The following is a 17,214-nucleotide window of genomic DNA, read 5'->3' as shown; positions in this document are numbered from 1 at the left end:
AACCTGTAGTTGTCTGCCTTGTTGTTTCCGAGAAAATTTATTGTCACTAACTGGAAGGCTTTCCATGCCATCTTTTCTTTGCCACGCAGTGCATGGTCAAATGCATCATCTCGAAGAAGTTCACAAATCTGAGGACCAACAAAGACACCTTCCTTTATCTTAGCTTCACTTAACCTTGGAAATTTTCCACAGAGGTACTTGAAAGCTGCTTGTGTTTTGTCAGTGGCCTTGACAAAGTTCTTCATCAGACCCAGCTTGATGTGAAAGGGTGGTAACAAAATCTTCCTTGATTCAACAAGTGGTGGATGCTGAACACTTTCCTCCCAGGCTCCAATGACTGTCGGAGTGGCCAATCTTTCTTGATGTAGTGGGAATCTCTTGCATGACTATCCCATTCACAGAGAAAACAGCAGTACTTTATGTATCCAGTCTGCAGACCAAGCAAGAGAGCAACAACCTTCAGATTGCCACAAAGCTGCCACTGATGTGGGTCATAGTTTATGCACCTCAAAAGTTGTTTCATGTTGTCATAGGTTTCCTTCATATGGACTGCATGACCAACTGGAATTGATGGCAAAACATTGCCATTATGCAGTAAAACAGCTTTAAGACTCGTCTTCGATGAATCAATGAACAGTCTCCACTCATCTGGATCATGAACGATGTTGAGGGCTGCCATCACACCATCGATGTTGTTGCAGGCTACAACATCACCTTCCATGAAGAAGAATGGGACAAGATCCTTTTGACAGTCACGGAACATGGAAACCCTAACATCACCTGCCAGGAGATTCCACTGCTGTAGTCTGGAGCCCAACAGCTCTGCCTTACTCTTGGTCATTCAGTTCACCTTGTGTTATGAGGTGTGGTTCAGAGGAGGAGGATGGTAGAAAATGTGGGTCCTGTGCCATTGATGGTTCAGGACCAGAAGTTTCATCCTCTTCCTCTTTCTTTTCCTCGTCCGACTCAAGTGAGAATGATTCTGGTGCATCAGGAACCGGCAGTCCTTCTCCTTGGGGTACTGGGTGTATAGCTGATGGAATGTTTGGATAATGCACAGTCCACTTTTTCTTCTTTTGACACAGCTTTCCCAACTGGAGGCACCATGCAGAAGTAACAATTGCTGGTATGATCTGTTGGCTCTCTCCAAATCATTGGCACTGCAAAAGGCATAGATTTCCTTTTCCTGTTCAACCACTGGAGAAGATTTGTTGCACAAGTGTTGCAGCATATGTGTGGGACCCACCTCTTGTCCTGATCTCCAATTTTGCAGCCAAAATAAAGGGGATAGGCTTTCTTAACCATAGTGATTATATTGCACTTTTGTGATGCAAAAGTCACTTCACCACAAACATAGCAGAAGTTATCTGCACTGTTCACACAAGTACGAGGCATCTCTGCTCACTTTGGCGAAACAAAAATGTGTCCCTTTGCAAAATCAAACACAGACAAATAAGAGAGCACGACACTGTATGATTTCTAGAGCTGATATAGGGCAATTTGTTCAGCAGAGTGATGTAAGCTTCATTATGATTGCATCATCCATGACTTCTAGGAATAACATGATGCAATTCATATCATGTATGACGCAATACCAGCTTCAGATTGCATCATTCATTGTTTTGCCTAAAAAGCAAGTACTGTCCAAACCCAGTCATAGATTTATTCATAGATCCAGTCAAAGATGTATTTTAGTCATTGCTGGTTTAAATTGAGATCCCTTCCCTTTATAACTCACTTATCCTCCGCCATTCCCAAGTCAAGGGTCGTATATACTGACCCAATAGCATATCTTGAAAACTAGAGCCAATCAATAATTTTAAGCATCATTTTCGTTCTCAGTGACCCAGAATTAGTAAAGTTTTACTACATTTATTTCAGAAGCATTTTGGCTGTAGAGCAGTGATATAGCAAATGTTTAGTTACGTAAAAAAACAGGAGTACTTGTGGCACCTTAGAGACTAACACATTTATTAGAGCGTAAGCTTTCGTGGGCTACTGCCCACTTCTTCAAATGCATAGAATGGAACATATATTGAGGATATATATATATACACACATACAGAAAGCATTATCAGGTGGGAGTTGTCTTACCAACTCTGAGAGGCCAATTAAGTAAGTGAAAAAAAACTTTTGAAGTGATAATCAAGATAGCCCAGTACAGACAGTTTGATAAGAAGTGTGAGAATACTTACAAGGGGAGATAGATTCAATGTTTGTAATGGCTCAGCCATTCCCAGTCCTTATTCAATCCTGAGCTGATTGTGTCTAGTTTGCATATCAATTCCAGCTCAGCAGTCTCTCATTGGAGTCTGTTTTTGAAGTTTTTCTGTTGTAAAAGTAAAGTAATTTAATGAAAAAAAGTTATGTTTTTACATACTGTGGTTTTTGTTTGTTTGTTTGTTTTGAAGAACAAAAAAATTGCCTGCAGTTTCATGTGTTTATCATTAATTTCAATGGGAAACACATTAATGCTTTCTAGTGTAGAATTTGGACCCAATTATCTAACCTTTGAGGGCACAAACTGTACCATATTCCAACATGTAAGGGGCCAAATCCTCACTTGGTTTAAATCAGAATGGTTCCATTAAAATCAGGGAGCAATACCAATAGTTGAGGATTTGGTTTTATTTTCTTTAGACATCTCAGTTACATATGTCAATTAAATAAATAAAGTCTTTTTCTCCAGGTTGACTCGAAATTATAGGAGTAGCTAGTAAGAATAATGCTGTAGTATTCTTATGGCTATCATCATTGCTGTCTGTAGCACTGAGCCAAGGTTTGTTCCTGCAGCAGTGAGGCAAAACTCCATTAGATTTCATCTGGAGTTTGGTCTGGAAAAGAAATGGAGGCTTGGACTCTTTGGGATTACACACACTATTATTCAGTTCTATTTGATACACCATCTATAATATTTCTGGATTTGAACTCTCATGCATAAATATTTTCAAAAACTCCCTAGAATACTATGAAAAACTGGCAAATGGAACCATCTCCATTCTTTCTTTTTAGTCCGTAAGAGGCTATATAGTTTATAAAGAACAATTCTTACTGTACTGCACTTCTGCATGAAGAGTTTCCCTGAGAATACACTGCTCTGTTATAAATCTAAACTTTAATTGCAGTGTCATCATCTTCCTTTGTGTTCTGATGGATTTATAGTTCCCACTGTGAAAGTGAACCAAACCATGCAAAGCTAATACAACCAGGTGGAATAACACTCTGATACAGGACAAATGAAAGACACCCAAGCTTCCCTATGTGTTTCATCAAGTATGTGAAGATGATCTTTTCCAATGAGAAAGTACCATATGGCATTGAACAAGGAAAATAATCTATTTACAAAGAGGAAATATGTACTGCCTAAAATTAATGTGCAGAAGCATTACTACAGTGAAGCAGGTATGCATTCATTTGTTTTGATATTACCCTTTAACCCTTTTTTGGCTTCTCCCAGTTAGTTAAAATTCTAATGCTCTAATAAGAGAGATTACCATAAGGTGTAACATTCCATGTATATTTCAAAATAATAATATACATACTCCTAGCTACTTTGCAAACTACATTTATGAACTGTGTATAGTATGGAAATAAAGAGTTGGTCAGGAAATGGATCCCACACCCTCCCACCAAATAAAAATTGTTAATATTTGGTGAACCAAATTAAATCCAAAAATGTTGATTTGCAATACTACACAGTGCCTCATAGCAGGTGCCTCATTGGCCGGGCACCACAGTTTCCCCTGCTGCAGAACCACTGCAGTACACCAGGGGAAATGTAGCTTAGCTAGGGAACCTAGCCAATAGAGAGAAATAGAGAATAAAACACTCAAATTATAAATCCCATTAAGGACTATGGCAGCAAAATGATGGTGTGTAAAGGTATGAGAGCATGAATTAAATTGGGGGAGGAAAGGTAGTGGTACTCTTCCAAACCCACTTGAAATTTCAAAATAAGACACTGTTCTTTGTAGATGTTCCAAACTGTGTGTTTTCTTTGGGCTTGGCTCCCCTCACCAATAAATTGGATCTAATTAAAGTAGTGAATACACATAGGAAAAAATCTCAGACATTTTAACTTTAAATTGTATGTTATGAGTAGTATATTTAAATGTAGCCTCAGATGCCCTCCTCAGTTCCTTTGGATTGGCTACTGCTTAATGAGGGAGAAAAATAATACATAGCATCATAGAAGATTAGGGTTGGAAGAGCAGGGCCGGCTCCAGGTTTTTTGCCGCCGCCGAAACAAAGCAAAACAAAAAAAGGGATGGAATGCTGCCCCAAAGGGCTGGAATGCCGCCCCTTGAAAAGTGCTGCCCCAAGCACATGCTTGGGACGCTGGTGCCTAGAGCCGGCCCTGTGGAAGAGACCTCAGGAGGTCATCTAGTCCAACCGCTTGCTCAAAGCAGGACCAACACCAACCAAATCATCTCAGCCAGGGCTTTGTCAAGCCAGGCCTTAAAAACCTCTCAGGATGGAGTTTCCACCACCTCCCTAGGTAACCCGTTCCAGTGCTCCTAGTGAAATAGTGTTTCCTAATATCCAACCTGGACCTCCCCCACTGCCACTTGAGACCATTGCTCCTTGTTTTGTCATCTGCCACTACTGAGAACAGCCTCGGTCCATCCTCTATGGAGTACCTCTTCAGGTAGTTGAAGGCTGCTATCAAATCCCCCCTCACTCTTCTCTTCTGCAGACTGAACAAGCCCAGTTCCCTTGGCTTCTCCTCATAAGTCATGTGACCCAGTTCCCTGATCATTTTCGTTGCAATTTGTCTACATCCTTTCTATAGTGGGGGTCCAGATACTCCAGATGTGGCCTCACCAGTGCCAAATAGAGGGGAATAATCACTTCCCTCAATCTGCTGGCAATGCTCCTACTAATGCAGCACAATATGCCGTTAGCCTTCATGGCAACAAGGCACAGTGCTGACTCATATCCAGCTTCTCTTCCACTATAATCCTCAGGTCCTTTTCTGGAGAATCGCTGCTTAGCAGGTCAGTCCCCAGCCTCTAGCGGTGCATGGGATTCTTCCATCCTAAGTTCAAGACTCTGCACTTGTCCTTGTCGAACCTCATCAGATTTCTTTTGGCCCAATCCTCCAATTTGTCTAGGTCACTCTGGATCCTATCCCTACCCTCCAGCATATCTACCGCCCCCCCAGCTTAGTATCATCTGCGAACTTGCTGAGGGTGCAATCCATCCCATCATCCAGATCATTAATAAAGATGTTGAACAAAACTGGACCGACCCCAGGACCGACCCCAGCCTCATTCATTAGCCACCTTCTAAGACTTGCCCTGACACCAAAAGTCTTGGGTCTTCCGAAAGGGTGGAATCTTTAGATACACAACACAGACCTCTGCCACTTGAGCTAACAGAGTAATTGATAGCAGCACTAGGTTGCAATCCTCTATGCAGACAAGCACTAGAGAGGGAAGAGAGACACACTCTGCCAATGGGTTTTACAGATATTTGCTCACAGCAGAGGAAGGGTGAGACTAAGGAATCTCAGGTTCCATTCCAGGCTCAGCAGGGGAGTGTGCTCCAGAGTGAGTGGGGGGGAGTGACACTGGACTCTTTTGCCCATTGCCAACCTCTTCCCCCCTCCCCAAGTTTAATGCCTCTACCCCTTCTCCAATCTATCCCTGACCCAGCCCTGTCTCTTTCCCACTTCTGACTCCTCATCCCAGCACCATTCTCCTTACTTACCCACCCTGATCTTCACTCCTTAGGCTTTCAGTCCTAGTCTTCTCCCCAGCTTCTAAACTTAATATAATTCTCCCCACTAACATCTAGTTATCAAACCCCACTCCCACCCAACCAGTCCCCATCTCCTCTGTGCCTTCTCATAGCCCCTAGCCCCTGTCTACTTGCTCAGCCAGTCCAGTCTCCCCTCTCCAGGCCCAGTCTCCCTCACTAGCCTCCTTGTCTCAATCTATTCCCCCAACCTCTATGCACTTCTTTAATCTGGCTCTCGTCCTCTCTGCATTCAAATTAGGCAGCTTCCACTGCCATGCTGACTGGGCATTAGAAGGGGTGCACAGAGCATGGAAGAGATAGGGTACCTGCTATTCTGGTACGTGAACCTGGAATGACCTACAGAAGCTGGGAACCCTGGGCTGAAGCATGCCCAATGAGAAACAAATCTTTGGGAAATTTAGCTACAGGGATCTAGCAAGTCTCTACCTGAGCTTGTGTGAACTGTGATTTTTCAGAGGCTTATAATGTGGCCAAATCTGGACAGATTTTCATGGGAACAACCAAAGCACTTCTCTGACAGAAAGGGCACCCCTGCCAAATTTCAAGTTCCTGCTCCAAAGCATGGGGCCACTCAGGCTTCTCACAGAAAAGTTTGACAGTACATACTTGATATGGAAAAGTTTATCCCAAATGGTTTAAGTTTGGCTAATTTATGAGCAACTGAAAACAGGGTCTTATAGGAGGAAGTGCAGGGAACTCATAATACAGGTAGGTAGGCTAACAATGCTGCATATACTGATGTTTAATGGACGGGGAAGAGAGAGATAATGAGCATGTGCATTTTCATTTGAGGTCATGATGTCTGAAAGTCAGGTGACAACTGAACAAATGGTGAAAGGTAAAGAGGCAGCTTCTAGAGCTGTTGGCATAGAACAATGGTTCTCAACCAGGAGTACGTGTACCCCAGGGGGTACACAAAGGTCTTCCCGGGGGTACATTAACTCATCTAGATAGTTGCCTAGTTTTATAACAGGCTACATAAAATGCACTAGCAAAGTCAGTACAAAACTGAAAAGGAATCCTTTGAGTCTGGTTCCAGTCTCATTACAGTAGCACTTCAGGGAGCTGATTTTTCTTGACTGGGAGATGACTAAGAGAGAAGGTATGGAATTAATGCATTGCCAAATTCATAGACTGCTGTTTTGTGGTGTTTTTGTGTCTGTGTTCCTCCCTGCCCTAACAAAGTTAATTCTTCTGAAAGCAATATTGTACGTGGCTAAACTTTAAGAGTGGTGAGAAATATTGAGGTGGGAGCACCAAGCTAATAAAAGTGTTCTTACCAGTGCTGCTAGGGAGAAGTGAGTGCCGCTTTATAGTTATACTATAGTTATAGCTGGATGGCCAGAGAGTGGTGGTTGCTGACTGAGGGCCCAGCTCTGCAGGCAGCAGCACAGAAGTAAGGGTGGCAATACCAGACCATGCCATTCTTACTTCTGCATTGCTGCTGGTGGCGGCTCTGCCTTCAGAGCTGAGATGCTGGCCAGCAGCTGCCGCTCTCCAGCTGCTCAGCTCTGAAGGTAATGTCGTCGCCAGCAGCTGCACAGAAGGGTAGCAGTACCACAATCCCCACTACAATAACCTTGCAACCCCCACCACTACTTTTTGGGTGAGGACCCTACAATTACAAATCCCATGACCGTGAAATTGACCAAGATGGACCATGAATTTGGTAGGGCCCTAGCTATGGTGTCAGCTGTTAGTGAGCACCCCCAATCACAATTCATTTTGTCTCAATTAAGTTCCCATGTCAACTGAGTAACTTTGACATTTGTTCTATGTGTTGTTGTTCTTTCTCGTGGATGTATGCAAAATATAGTAATGATTAATTTTATTCCAATTGTTGTTTTACTTCATAAATATTTAAGTGTATTCTTAGACACGTGAGCTTGACAAGCTTTTTAAAAAGTTTTTGGACCCTTAGAACTAGTTGAGATTTTTCTGTTTTAAATTCCTGGAAAATTTGAAAGATGCAGGGTTCAAAATGGACACATTTCTTATCTTTTAAAACTGTCTTAATCAAACTTTGTGTTTAACATTATGAAAAGGACTCCGAGGAGTGGGGTTTTGGTAAATGGCAATCTTCTCTAACTTTTCCAATAAAGTCACAAATTTCACGTGTAATAAATGTTTTGAAAAAGTCAACAGTTGCTCATGACTTTTCATTTTTGGAGCTAATTTTTTTCAATAGTAAAAATGTTTAAATTATTTGTTTTAGCTTATTTGAGTCACAAAATAGCAGAATATTCCCAAGTCCTTAGGCAAGGATTTTTCAAAATCTAATTTCACTATAATTCTATTAAAGTGGCAGGATCCCGGTAATGGCCACTAGTGAAGACTCAGTGTTTTTACTATCTGTTATCATAAACAGTTGTATTGGAAGTAAAATAATTATTTCCTCCCCTAATTAGAGGGTAATAGTATTTAATTATTTGTATTACCACAGTGCCCAGGACCCCTTGGCACTACTTTGGGAACCTACTGTGTGAGGCACTGTACCAACACAGAACCGAAAGAAGGTTCCTGCCCCAGGAGTTTACAATGGACGTATAAGACATTAGACAGCAGATGGAAGAATAAAGAATAAAGTATAAAGAAATAATGAGACATAATTGGATAGTATGATAAGCAGTTGTCTCAGCACACTGACAGACTAACTGTTGTCAAGCTGTTTGTAGGCAATACAACAAAGGAGTTTTGAGTCGTGATGAGAAGTTGGGTAATGATTACATTTACCCATAATAATTGTACACTGCTAACTTCTGTTGGCAAGCACTATTATATATATAATAGTGATTGCCATTAAAAGTTGCCATTATATATATATATATACCATTATAATTGTCTTCAGATTTGATTAACTTGGTGTACAAAGTGGGTGTGTGGTAAAGGTCAAGACAGGCTTAACCAAAAATGAGTTGCCTGACTTACTGTGTATTATTTGTGTTACAATGAAGTCAATAGGAGGTACTTGGCTCTTAGGGTACGTCTACACTACGAAATTAGTTCGAATTTATAGAAGCCGGTTTTATTGAAATCGGTTGTATACAGCCGATTGTGTGTGTCCACACAATAAAATGCTCTAGGTGCTCTAGTCGGCGGACCGCGTCCACAGTACAAGGCTAGCGTCGACTTCCGGAGCATTGCACTATGGGTAGCTATCCCACAGCTATCCCACAGTTCCCGCAGTCTCCGCCGCCCCTTGGAATTCTGGGTTGAGATCCCAATGCCCGGATGATGCAAAACAGTGTCGCGGGCGGTTCTGGGTACATGTCGTCAGGCCCCTCCCTCCCCCGTCACAGCAACGGCAGACAATAGATTCGCGCCTCTTTACCTGGGTTACCTGGGTTACCTGTGCAGACAACATGGAGCCCGCTCAGCTGAGCTCACCGTCACCATATGTCCTCTGGGTGCCGGCAGACGTGGGACTGCATTGCTACACAGCAGCAGCTGCTAACTGCCTTTTGGCGGTAGACGGTGCAGTAGACTGGTAGCCTTCATAGGCGATCTGGGTGCTGGCAGCCGTGGGGCTTGCCTTTTGGCAGTAAATGGTGTATTACGACTATTAGCCGTCCTATTACAAGTCGGGTCATCGCACGTTAGCAGAGTCTTCCCCGAGCAGCCGATTGTGCAATAGGCCTGAAGACCATCGTCATACGCCGCCCTGTATTTGCTGCCAAGCACCCAGAAAGATGCCGAGGGCTATCAGTCACGCTGCACCGTCGTCTTAAGATGTAAAAAATAGATTTGCTCTGTATTCATTTGCTTCCCCCTCCCTCCGTCAAATCAACGGCCTGCTAAACCCAGGGTTTTCAGTTTAATCTTTGGTGGGGACCATTCTGTGTGACAGTTGTTTGTGTCTCTCCCTGATGCACAGCCACCGTTCTTGATTTTAATTCCCTGTGCCTGTACGCCATGTCGTCACTCGGCCCGCCCTCCCTCCTTCCCCTAATCCGTCAGATACTACGTTTGCGCCACAGCTCAGAGAGCCGAGAAGCGGTTCGCGCCTTTTCTTTGAATTCTGGGTTGAGATCCCAATGCCCGGATGATGCAAAACAGTGTCGCGGGCGGTTCTGGGTACATGTCGTCAGGCCCCTCCCCACTCGTCACAGCAACGCAGACAATAGATTCGCGCCTTTTTACCTGGGTTACCTGTGCAGGCAACATACCACGGCAAGCATGGAGCCCGCTCAGCTCAGCTGAGCTCACCATCACCATATGTCCTCTGGGTGCCGGCAGACGTGGGACTGCATTGCTACACAGCAGCAGCTGCTAACTGCCTTTTGGAGGTAGACGGTGTAGCATGAGTGATAGTCCTGGGGCTGGCAGCCGTAGGGCTGCATTGCACCAGCCCCTTGCCAGGCGATGGTATATTATGACTGGTACCCATCGTCGTCGTACTGGTGTGGCTGTCAATCATGGCCACCTGGGCAGACATGCTACTGTTTCGATGATGATGGCTACCAGTCGTAATATACTATTTTCTGCCAATTGCCCAGTATTGTCTGCTAAGCACCCAGAAGAGGCCGAGGGCGATGCTGGGTGCTGGCGGACGTGGGGCTGGCAGACGTGGGGCTGCATTGCTACACAGCAGCAGCTCCTTGCCTTTTGGCAGATGATGGTATATTATGATTGGTACCCATCGTCGTCATACTGGTATGGCTGTCACTCATGCTGCACCGTCGGCTGCCACCTTAAGATGTAAAAAATAGATTTGTTCTGTGTTCATTTGCTTCCCCTTCCTCCGTGAAATCAACGGCCTGCTAAGCCCAGGGTTTCCAGTTTAATCTTTGGGGGGACCATTCTGTGTGACAGTTGTTTGTGTTTCTCCCTGTTCCTGTACCTGTACGCCATGTCGTCACTCGGCCCTCTCTCCCTCCCTCCCTCCCTCCCGCCCTCCTTCTCCTGGTCCATCAGATACTACTTTCGCGCCTTTTTTCTGACCAGGCGCCATAGCTAGCACTGGGATCATGGAGCCCGCTCAGATCACCGCGGCAATTATGAGCACTATGAACACCACGCGCATTGTCCTGGAGTATATGCAGAGCCAGAACATGCCAAGGCGAAACCCGGACCAGGCGAGGAGGCGATTGCAGCGCGGCGCCGAGAGTGATGAGGAAATTGACATGGACATAGACCTCTCACAAGGCACAGGCCCCAGCAATGTGGAAATCATGGTGTCACTGGGGCAGGTTGATGCCGTGGAACGCCGATTCTGGGCCCGGGAAACAAGCACAGACTGGTGGGATCGCATCGTGCTGCAGGTATGGGACGATTCCCAGTGGCTGCGAAACTTTCGCATGCGTAAGGCCACTTTCATGGAACTTTGTGACTTGCTTTCCCCTGCCCTGAAACGCCAGGATACCAAGATGAGAGCAGCCCTCACAGTTGAGAAGCGAGTGGCGATAGCCCTGTGGAAGCTTGCAACGCCAGACAGCTACCGGTCAGTCGGGAATCAATTTGGAGTGGGCAAATCTACGGTCGGGGCTGCTGTGATCCAATTTGCCAGGGCAATGAAAGACCTGGTGATAGCAAGGGTAGTGACTCTGGGCAACGTGCAGTCAATAGTGGATGGTTTTGCTGAAATGGGATTCCCAAACTGTGGCGGGGCCATAGACGGAACCCATATCCCTATCTTGTCACCGGAGCACCAAGCCACCGACTACGTAAACCGCAAGGGGTACTTTTCAATGCTGCTGCAAGCCCTGGTGGATCACAAGGGACGTTTCACCAACATCAACGTGGGATGGCCGGAAAAGGTACATGATGCTCGCGTCTTCAGGAACTCTGCTCTGTTTCGAAAGCTGGAGGAAGGGACTTTCTTCCCGGACCAGAAAGTGACCATTGGGGATGTTGAAATGCCTATCGTGATCCTTGGGGACCCAGCCTACCCCTTAATGCCATGGCTCATGAAGCCGTACACAGGCAGCCTGGACAGGAGTCAGGACCTGTTCAACTACAGGCTGAGCAAGTTCCGAATGGTGGTGGAATGTGCATTTGGACGTTTAAAAGCGCGCTGGCGCAGCTTACTGACTCGCTCAGACCTCAGCGAAAAGAATATCCCCATTGTTATTGCTACTTGCTGTGCGCTCCACAATATCTGTGAGAGTAAGGGGGAGACCTTTATGGCGGGGTGGGAGGTTGAGGCAACTCGCCTGGCCGCTGATTACGCGCAGCCAGACACCAGGGCGGTTAGAGGAGCACAGCAGGGCGCGGTGCGCATCAGAGAAGCTTTGAAAACGAGTTTTGTGACTGGCCAGGCTACTGTGTGAAACTTCTGTTTGTTTCTCCTTGATGAACATTTCTGGTCAGAAGAGCAGGAACGGGCGCCTCTGAATGTCCCCTTAATAAAATCACCCCATTTCAACCAGGAGAGCTTTCTGGAGATGTCCCTGGAGGATTTCCGCTCCATCCCCATACACGTTAACAGACTTGCTTGCTTTTTTTTTGTAATGTTTACAAATAGTTACAAAGTTACACTCACCAGAGGTCTCCTGTGTGCCCTGAGGGTCTTGGGTGAGTTCAGGGGTTACTGGTTCCAGGTCCAGGGTCACAAACATATCCTGGCTGTTGGGGAAACCGGTTTCTCCGCTTCCTTGCTGCTGTGAGCTACCTACAGTACCTCCATCGTCATCTTCCTCGTTCCCCGAACTGTCTTCCCTGTGTGTTTCTCCAGTGAGAGAGTCATAGCACACGGTTGGGGTAGTGGTGGCTGCACCCCCTAGGATCGCATGCAGCTCCGCGTAGTAGCGGCAAGTTTGCGGCTCTGCCCCGGACCTTCCGTTTGCTTCTCTGGCTTTGTGGTAAGCTTGCCGTAGCTCCTTAATTTTCACGCGGCACTGCTGTGTGTCCCTGTTATGGCCTCGGTACTTCATGGCCTTGGAGATCTTTTCTAATACTTTTCCATTTCTTTTACTGCTATGGAGTTCAGCTATCACTGCTTCATCTCCCCATATGGCGAGCAGATCTCGTACCTCCCATTCGGTCCATGCTGGAGCTCTTTTGCGATCCTGGGAGGACTCCATCACGGTTACCTGTGCTGATGAGCTCTGCGGGGTCACCTGTGCTCTCCACGCTGGGCAAACAGGAAATGAAATTCAAACCTTCGCGGGTCTTTTCCTGTCTACCTGGTCAGTGCATCTGAGTTGAGAGCGCTGTCCAGAGCGGTCACAATGAAGCACTGTGGGATAGCTCCCGGAGGCCAATAACGTCGAATTCCGTCCACACTACCCCAATTCCGACCCGCAAAGACCGGTTTTATCGCTAATCCCCTCGTTAGAGGTGGTGTAAAGAAACCGGTTTAAAGGACCCTTTAAGTCGAAAGAAAGGGCTTCGTTGTGTGGACGTGTCCAGGCTTAATTCGGTTTAACGCTGCTAAAGTCGACCTAAACCCGTAGTGTAGACCAGGCCTTAGAGAGCTTCTCCCATCAGCATAGTTAATCCACTTCCACGAAAGATGGTAGCTATGTTGGCGGAAGAAGAGTTCTCAAAGACATAGCACTGTCTACATCAAGGGTTAGGTCAAAATAATTGTATCACTCAGGGTGTGGATTTTTCACATCACTGAGTGACATAGTTATTCCAATTTTAAGCTTATAGTTTAGGACTGGCCAAAGTCAGGGTCTCAAGGAGCACTCAACAGTGGAATAGCTTAGTAGCTATTGCCACTCTTACTTGCATGTGCACTGAAAAATAAAATGGCATTCTGATCCGTAACTGGGACATTTGGGTATTGCTGTAAGACATATACTGTAGCAGGTTTCAGAGGGGTAGCCGTGTTAGTCTGTACAGCAAAGACGTAAATACTTAAAAGTGGCCATTCTTCACCAAAAAACTTCAAAAACAGACTTCAACAAAGAACCTGCAGAACTGGAATTAATTTGCAAACTTGACACCATAAAATTAGGCCTGAATAAAGATTGGGAGTGGCTGGGTCACCACAAAAAATAATTTTCCCTCTGTTGATACTCACATCTTCTTGTCAACTGTTGGGAATGGGCCACATCCACCCTAATTGAATTGGCCTCATTAGCACTGACCCCCCTCCCCACTTGATAAGGCAACTCCCATCTTTTCTTGTGCTGTATATTTATAGCTGCCTACTTTTTTTCACTCCATGAAAGCTTATACACAAATAAATTTGTTAGGCCTTGGCTACACTTGGAGATTCACAGCGCTGCCGCGGCAGCGCTGTGATGCGCGAGTGTAGTCGCGCCGCCAGCGCTGCGAGAGAGCTCTCGCAGCGCTGCAAGTACTCCACCTCTCCGAGGGGAATAGCTTGCAGCGCTGCGAGTGAGCGTGCAGCGCTGCAGGCGCTGATTTCACGGTCATGGGATTTGTAATTGTAGGGTCCTCACCCAAAAAGTAGTGGTGGGGGTTGCAAGGTTATTGTAGTGGGGATTGTGGTACTGCTACCCTTCTGTGCAGCTGCTGGCGGCGACATTACCTTCAGAGCTGAGCAGCTGGAGAGCGGCAGCTGCTGGCCAGCATCTCAGCTCTGAAGGCAGAGCAGCAATGCAGAAGTAAGAATGGCATGGTCTGGTATTGCCACCCTTACTTCTGTGCTGCTGCCTGCAGAGCTGGGCCCTCAGTCAGCAACCACCACTCTCTGGCCATCCAGCTATAACCATAGTATAACTATAAAGCGGCATTCACTTCTCACCCTAGCAGCACTGGTAAGAACACTTTTGTTAGCTTGGTGCTCCCACCTCAATATTTCTCACCACTCTTAAAGTTTAGCCACGTACAATATTGCTTTCAGAAGAATTAACTTTGTTAGGGCAGGGAGGAACACAGACACAAAAACACCACAAAACAGCAGTCTATGAATTTGGCAATGCATTAATTCCATACCTTCTCTCTTAGTCATCTCCCAGTCAAGAAAAATCAGCTCCCTGAAGTGCTACTGTAATGAGACTGGAACCAGAGTCAAAGGATTCCTTTTCACTTTTATTGCAGCTTCTAACCCTAAACTGAGAGTAACAAAACACCTACGACAAAACAAAAGCAGCTACACACATTTGGTATCTGCAAGCAGTGGCATGGTACTATTTTTCCGGATGAAAAGTCTCATCTATACAAGGGATGGGCAAACATCTAAACACTCAGCAGTTCAGTTTGCTTCCAAGCCTGTGAGGCCCACATCACCAAATTCCATCACCACTGCCTTCAAAAGCATGACCGAGCCTTCCCCGATGGAGTTCTCTCTCTTCTGGGTAAGTGTCATTTCCTTCTCTCAAAAAGCCCTAGTGACCTCTCTGCACAGCTTCCTGACAATGCTGCATGTGTAAAGCATTCCTGATTCATAGACTTCCCCAGCTGAACAAATGGTTCTTCTTAGGAGCAGCAACACTCAAGATTTAAACTTAACAGTAGCAGACCCCAGCCAAAAGGCTGCCAAATCTCATCACCAGAGACAAGACAGGGATAAGAGAGAGAGAACCTATCCAAACCTCATAAACTGTTTTAGCACAGCCCAGCGTGTTGGCAAAGTTTGAGGTCACTTTTTATTTTAGCGTGGTCCTGCTAGTTATTATATTCTTAGTATTGAGGCTGGTTAATCAGTTGGACGCCAGGTCCAAACAGCACTTACACATGTGCTTAAGTTTCATTGACTTCAGGTGCTTACAATTAAGCCCATGTGTGATAAATGAAGGGGGGGGGGGGTGGCTCCCTTTTATGAACACCCAGAAAGCCAGTAGTTATAAAATCCCTCTTAGTAGCTGTTCTCTAATTGCTCTACCTGTAAAGGGTTAAAAAATCTCACTGCTATGCATAGGTAAAAGGAAGCGAGGGGGCACCTAGCCAAAAGAGCCATTGGGAAGGCTAGAACTTGTTAAAATTGAAACAACTACCCTTTTGTCTGTCTCTTCTTCTTCTCGGGGGGGGGGAGGGGAGGCAGACAGGGCAGAGATATGCTGTAAGAGCTTGGGGCCAGGTATGAAAAAATCATCGGTATCATACATAGAAACTACTCATTTAAAAATCCCAGCTATGTAAGTAGATCAGGAAATGTATAGGAAGTCGCGATTAGGTTTATTCCTTTTATTTCGTTATGGCTTGTGAATTTCTCTGTGCTAATCCCAGGTGCTTTTTGTTTTGCCTGAAACCTTTAAACTGGACCTCAAGAAAGCTATTATTGATGCTTAATTGTTGTAGTGTTTGTTTGTTTTTTTTAAATCTAGCAAATGCCCAAGTTCCCAGATGTATTTTCTTTCTTTTTTATTATTAATAAAATGTACTCTTTTAAGAACAAAATTGGATTTTTGATTTTTGTGTCTTAAGAGGCTTGTGCACATGTTGTTTAGTTAGCAGAAGGCAACAGCTGATTTCTTTTTTTTTTTTCTTCCTCGGCTCTTCCTGGGGGCGGGGAGGGCTTGAGGGTACCCCACAGGAAGGAATTCCCAAGTGTGCCTTCCTGGGTTCTCAAAGGGGTTCTGCACTTGGGTGGTGGCAGCATCTACTCAGTCAAGGTCAGAGAGAAGCTGTAACCTTGGGAGTTTAATACAAGCCTGGAGTGGCCAGTTTTAATTTTTAGAATCTTTGCGGGCCCCCACCTTCTGCACTCGAAGTGCCAGAGTGGGGAATCAGCCTTGACACCATGTTTAAGTTCCATCCTGAATCGAGACTTTAATATGGATAGTCTCAACTGCAGAGAAGAGTCCACTCCAGCAGAAGACAATATTAGCACTGTGGAATAAATCAACCAGTCCAAATGAAGCTTATAGACTTTTGCTCACATAAATAACTGTGGTACCCCAGATACTAATGATACATTGATTTGTTATACTAAGGGAGACCTAGGTCATAAAAAATGAGTGATTGAAAGAAAATGACCTAAAGGGACACTGAAAAAGAGTCCATGAATGTTCCAACCAAATAGGGGCCTTTATGGGTTCCAATCACACACACATGCCCAGATAAGTGCACCTGCAAACACAATAATTGTGTAAGCATGAGTAATTATATGTGCAAACAGCTATTTGCAGATAGAAGCAGAAGAGGGAGGGTTTCTCCTGCCCAGTTGCATTCGTAGGAGTATGGGTTATTGCTTCCTGCCTCACCCTGAGAAAAGACTTGTGCGGATTACAGAAAGCAGTCTATATGCAGTGGCAAGCCCACTGAAAACATGCTGAGGGAATGGCCATGCAGTGCCCCAGAAGCTTATGGAGGAGAGAGTACCTTCCTCAAGAAAGGCAGCAGAGCTAATAACACCAACTTCCTCTACCCAAGAACTGATGCAAGTTAAATTGACAGTATGTCTCTACTGCAATTATAAAACCGATAGCTGGCCATGCCAACTGACTCAGGCTTGCAAGGCTCAGGCTAAGGGGTTGTTCAATTGTGGCATAGATGTCCACGCTTGGGCTGGAACCTGGGCTCTATGACCTTGCAAGGTGGGAAAGTCCCAGAGTTCAGGCTGCAGCCTGAGTCTGAACGTCTACATGGCCATTA

Source organism: Chrysemys picta, chromosome 1 (genome assembly GCF_011386835.1).
Source record: "Chrysemys picta bellii isolate R12L10 chromosome 1, ASM1138683v2, whole genome shotgun sequence".
NCBI lineage: Eukaryota > Metazoa > Chordata > Testudines > Emydidae > Chrysemys > Chrysemys picta.
The sequence above is the reverse complement of the archived record's forward strand: the minus strand, read 5'-3'. Positions refer to the sequence as shown.